Raw genomic sequence first — 6000 nt, forward strand, 5'->3', positions numbered from 1 at the left:
CATGGACCTGTTTGCACATCAGATCCTACCCTTCACATACATTGGAGGGCAGGGGCAATGCAACTGACTCATCCTCACACCTTCCACACACACAGCAGACCTCAGTATATTCTTAGAGGAATCACAATGAATAATGGAGGATGAACTGATTGATTTATGTAACCAAGGTGATTTCCACCACTCATTGTCATGGAACTGGGTGAATTTGGTTACAATTAAATCAATCCGAGAATCACCTTGAATAACATTTGCTTCTGCAACTCTGCAAGTCACCCACTGGGATGTCAGAACTTGCTGTGTCTTTTCAACACTGTCGCTCTAGCAGAGCTCCAAGGCTTAGGACTTGTCTGCTTCATTCTATTTTATCCACCCAACAAAAAGATGTTAAACACAAAGGCCCATGCCAGGCACTGAGGACACAAAGATGACTAAGACAGTAATGCTCTCAAGGTGCTTGCAGTCTAATAATCAAAGCAGGAAACATTGACCTACTAGTTATTCTGGTGAGACAACATGCTTTTCACTTAGTTCTCATGACAGTGCTGCCAAGTACGTAGTATCACCTCCATTTTAGGATAAGGAAATTGAGGCTCAGAGTGGCCAAATCACTGGTCCAAGGCCAGTAAGTGACTTAACAAACTGTCGCTTTGGTGGCACCCAATGAGCCATCCCTCCCAGTATTCTTGCCCTTATGCGGTCCTCTCCCACAGACTCAGAGCTTGGCTGTGTGACTTTGGGCAATGGGACATTAAAGCCTGATGCAGGCAGAGGTTTGATAAGCAGTTCCACAGAGCTTATCCTCTTTGAATACTTCCTCTTGGAATCCAGCTGCCATGGAGAAAACTTGAGCTAGACTACTGAGTGATTAGATGCCGTGTGTGGAAAGGCCCTGGAGGATGAAAGGCCATCTTGATGTTCCTTTCCAGCCAGTCTCTCTCAACTGTATGCACCTGAGAAGGGCCAAGTGAGCCCACAGTCACAGACAACCCACATACCATAATAAGTAATAAATCAGTGTAGTTTTAAGCCCCTGTATGCCGGAGAGGTTTGTTATACACCAGTGAATAACTGAAACAGTGACAAGCTGGGATTTGAACCCAGTCAGTCAGTACCATTTGACTGACTTCAAAAACCATGCTCTTAGTTTCAGTACTATGTTCCTTCTGGTTGGGAGTGGAATGTCATACTAATACTATAATATTCATAGGTTGGCCCATAGTAGCACTCAATAAGTATTTGTTGAATGAATGAATAAAGGGTGTGGTGGGCTACCAGAGAGGTAGGAAAGGCCAGGGAATTCAAAGGCAGGTTGGCAATTACCTTTCCACAACCATGACCCGCTTTCCCACTACAAATATTCCAAAAACAAATATTCCCTAAATCTAGAAACAAGTATGTGGATATCACCAAACTCCCTCTCTAGGTCTCCTTCTCTGTTAAATTCAGATCAGGCAAAATTGAGAATTTCACAGAGTTTGGTTTTCGATGGTCATTCCCCTTGCCTCCAACTCTCTACCATGCCCCTGGCATCTTCTCTCCCTCCCACCTGGCCTTCTGGGCCCAGCAGCTCTTTCTCCCTCTTTCCATATAAAATCCACACGCAGGAAAGCAGAGAAGGTGGAAATTACAGAAATGGGGGAGGAAGATTTGGATATTAGTAGATGGCATTACAGGCCAAAGAAATGAAACTCTAAGCTCAGTGCTTCCAGGAGACATCTGCTAGCAGGTGGAGGAGGTATTTTAAGGATGGGGAGCCAGCTGGAGGTGTCCCTGTGGTTGGGGAATAAAGGAATGCCCCCTGAATCCCCCAAGAAGGCAGAGGCTCTGGCTCTCCACACCTGGGGCTGTGGCCCAACATCTGTAGCTCCCAGAGTAGTCACTATAGCCTGGTGAAGACCCACAGGGGTCACTGCGTCCAGTCCGCTGCTTCTTGGCAGCTCTGACACTGCCTTTTCTGTTCTAAGCTCCCCCTCATTCTTAGGCTCCTGCAAGCATGCACACACCCCCCAAGGTCACACACACATGGCTCCAGCACCTGGATCCACACCCTGAAAACCATCTGGGCCCTTCACTGCAGACTCAACCTAAGGAGAGAGCAGGCCCCACTCCTGCTCACAGGCAGACTGTGGCAAGTGCACACAGGCACCGTGGCACACACTCACATGCAAAGCAATGCAGTGGGGAGCACACATCCAGACCACTGTGGGCACAGTCACCGGCGGAGGCACTGGGATATGAGGAGACATAAACATGCGTGCACACACATGCACACCTCCAGACCATCCAGACTTATCACACGTGCACAGGGGCACCCAAACCCTCCCACCCTCAGACACCCGCACAGGTGCCCAGCCAGGCCGCAACACCAAGCCCCTCCCCCACCCCTTTTCAGAAGCAGGTGGAGAGGGCTGGGGTTCGAGGGCGCTCTTGCTCCTCCCTCCCTCTGGCCCCGGCTCTCCAAGGTCCAGAGTCCCAGTGGGATCTGGAGCCCGCCCCGCCCCCCAGCCTGGCTCGAGGAGCGACTGGCGAGAGGGGGGATGGGAAGCCTGGTCCCAAATCGTTCTGATTTTAAGTCCTTAAATTAACCGCCTCCTTGCCTCTGCCCTGGCCTGCCCAAATCCCCTCCCCCGCCCCGGTCCGGGAGCCTCTCCGGCCTCCAGAGGGCTGTGGGAGAGAAGCAAGAGAAGGCGGCAGCGGCTGGGGTCCTCCCTGCCTTCTCTCCAGGAGCGGTCCCGCAGCACGCCCGCGACTCGCCCTTACCTACTCCACCCCGCGACGAGGCCAGGCCCTGCGGCCCTCGGCTGGGGGTGCAGAGGCAGCCCCCGCGTGCCCGGGCCAGATGCAGGGCCGCCTCGGGGCCTCGGATCTCTTTCCCCTCCGCAGCCTCGGGTAGCCGCCGCGGCTTGCGCCCCCGCCTCCCTCTCGGGGCGGGGGCGGCCAAGCCTCCCAGCCAGTCGCAGCGGGAGGGGCACACAAACAGGGTGGGGGAAGGATAGAGGAGGGAGGAGGGGGCGCGCGGCCCGAGGAAAGGAAGGGAAGGGGGAGGGAGGTGGCAAGGAGGTGGGGCGGAGCCGGCCCCTCCTCCGGGGCGGGCTCTCCCGCGAGCTGGGGAGCCGCAGATACCGCCAGAAGCGGCTGCGCCGGGACCCCACGTTTTCCGCTGAAGGTGGCTTCGGTGGGGGAGGGCGTCCGCGGCGCCGCCCTGGGGGTGCAGGGGCCTGTCCGGCCGCGCTCCTCCTGAGTCTCTGTCTTCCCGGATCGCGGCACCGCCCAGTGCACTCTCCCTGCCCCGGGCACCTCCGGTTGTGACCTCTGCTGCCCACCTTTAATCCGAACCTCTCCGCCCTAACTCTACCACTCTGGCTTGGGCCTGCTTCCACTCGGAGCACATCCTGGGGTGGGCGATTCTGTGCGTCGGGAAGAGGGCCGGCGCGCTGCATTACTCCTGGGATCTGCGCCACGGGCTCTATGCAGCCTCCTGGGACGCGCGCCTGGGTGTGCACTCAGCGACCCCGGGTCCGAGACACAGTCTCCGCAGACACTGCCTATGTCAGTCCCCTCTGGGCATCCCTAGGGAACCACGGGAACTAGGAGTGTCTTCGGTCAGACTCCGTCATGTCCCGGACCCAATCTTGCCCTTGAGGGTGCCGTCTAGGAGCACGTGTCCCCGTCACAAATCCTACCCGGGACCTGGTGGAGGAAGAAAGGGACAGTGGGCTCCGGCCCTGGTTCCTTCCCACCCACTCCCACCTCAAACTTGGTTAGGGGAGAAGCCTGGCTCCCTGGGACTGGAGCACCTAGAGGGCCCGCCCTTGGCTTAAGGCCCATCCAGCTATTGAAGCAGGAGCAATCTGACTGTCCTGGGCTTGGAGGAAGTTTACAGGGCTGCAGTGGGTAAATCAGATAGGGTGTTGGGGCTACTAAGCCCAGGGCTGAGATGAACTGAGCTTTGGATGAGGAAAAGAAGAAATGGCATTTCAGGCTAGGGGCAGTGCTTGGACAACGGCAAAGAAACTGGCTTGGGCAGGGTTGAGGTCCAAGACCACTAGGGGTCGTACAGCTGCAGCAGAACAGAAATCCAGCATAGCCCCAGGATTCTCCAATAAACGAGGCTGATGGGGACTTTCCTTGACCCCATCCTATTCCTGCTAAGGCAGGGACATTGGGCATTTAGTATCTGGAGGGATAATTTGTAGAGTTGTCAGGTGGCTTTTGAAGAAAGGCAAATTTAATAAGGACCCAAGCCAGTCAGTTCAAACTTCCCTCCTCCCCCACATCTTCTCTTCCTACCCCATAGCTCCTGGATTTCCTTTCTCCTCAAGAAAGTCTTAGATTGAGCAAATAAGAAATCACTTCTCCTAAGACCTAAGTTATACCAGCTCCTATTAACCAAATGCCGGGCATTACACTAATCATTTTTATGCATATCATTCAATTGTCAAACCTATTGAGTAGGTATTATTATTATCCCCACTTTACAGATTGGGAAACTAAAGCTCAGAGCTCAAAAAAGGGCACCGTCAGGATTTGAACTCAAGTCACCAAATTCCAAAGTCTGTGCTTGAATACAGTGCCCTCCTGCCACCCCTTTGCTCTATTAAGCCTACTGAGCCTTCCACTGCCAAAATGAAGATTCCCTAAATCCACCTGCTTTTGCAGACTGCAAAAAATATCCATATATTATTTTTTCTTCTAGTGATGTTTGTTCTCACTCTGTGCTTCCTATGAATTTGCAAAACCAAGTTGAGGGACTTCCCTGGTGGCACAGTGGTTAAGAATCCGCCTGCCAATGCAGGGGACACGGGTTCAAGCCCTGGCCCCGGAAGATCCCACATGCCGTGGAGCAGCTAAGCCCGTGAGCCACAACTACTGAGCCCGCATTCCACAACTACTGAAGCCCACACGTCTAGAGCCCATACTCCACAACAAGAGAAGCCACCGCAGTGAGAAGCCCGCGCACCGCAACGAAGAGTAGCCCCCACTCGCCCGCGCGCAGCAACGAAGACCCAACACGGCCAAAAATAAATAAATAAAATAAATAAATTTAAAAAAGAACAAACCAATTTGAGGCATGCTTGTGTATGAACACGTGTTTTCGTGAATGTGTACATGCATGCATGTGCATACAGGTGTATATCTGTGCATATGCACGCGTGTGCATTGTGTTTGTGAGTGCATGCACGTGTGAATGTGTACATGTGGGTGTGCTTGTGCATATGAGTGTGTATATACGAGTGAATGTAAGTGGGCATGCATGTACTTTATGTGTGTATTCGGGTATGCATGTGCACACGTGCACACATGTGCATATGTGTGTGTGCATGTGTGCCCAGGCTACGTTTTATGGACAACAGTTTCTGCTTGGTTGTTATGGGAACCACAGTTCTAAAAATGTTAAACTGAATCCCACTCCATGTGGGCCAGAAAAGCCAAAAGGGAAAGAGAAAGCTGAATGACAGACACATCTGGGGACCCAGACCTGAGGGAGAGAATCATGGGCTCTGGAAGAATTAGACAGGCACAGACCATCCAGAAGTGTGGTCCTACTCATGGAACCCCATGGATTGCATCGGTGCCTCAATCTTGCTTCTTCCCGTCTCCCTCCTGATCCTTTCCCAGTTTCATGCTCTCCAACCACCTTCCTTCCTTCCTCTTTCCCCTTCTCTTTTTCTCTTCTCCTTTTAGCCAACTAATCAACCCAATAATTAAGCACTTAAGGTGTGCTGGGCAGAAGGCCTAGTGATATGGTGGCCACACATGTGGATGATCAGACAAGGCCTCTTGCCCTTGAAGGAGCTCAACGGTAGGAGGATTTGGACAATACGTAGGGGGGAGGACTGAGCACAGAGCAAACCTACAGAGGAGGGTGGGTGATAAGTTTGTATCAGATATGGAGGGCTTTAACGGCGATGTATTTTTTGTAGGAAGGTGGAAATTGTGGTCAGTTTGGGATAAAACACTACGAATAATGGTTTAGGGAAATTACATCAGTAGTGCTGT

The sequence above is a fragment of the Leucopleurus acutus genome (genome assembly GCF_964270905.1).
Source record: "Leucopleurus acutus genome assembly, chromosome: 12".
Classification (NCBI taxonomy): domain Eukaryota; kingdom Metazoa; phylum Chordata; class Mammalia; order Artiodactyla; family Delphinidae; genus Leucopleurus; species Leucopleurus acutus.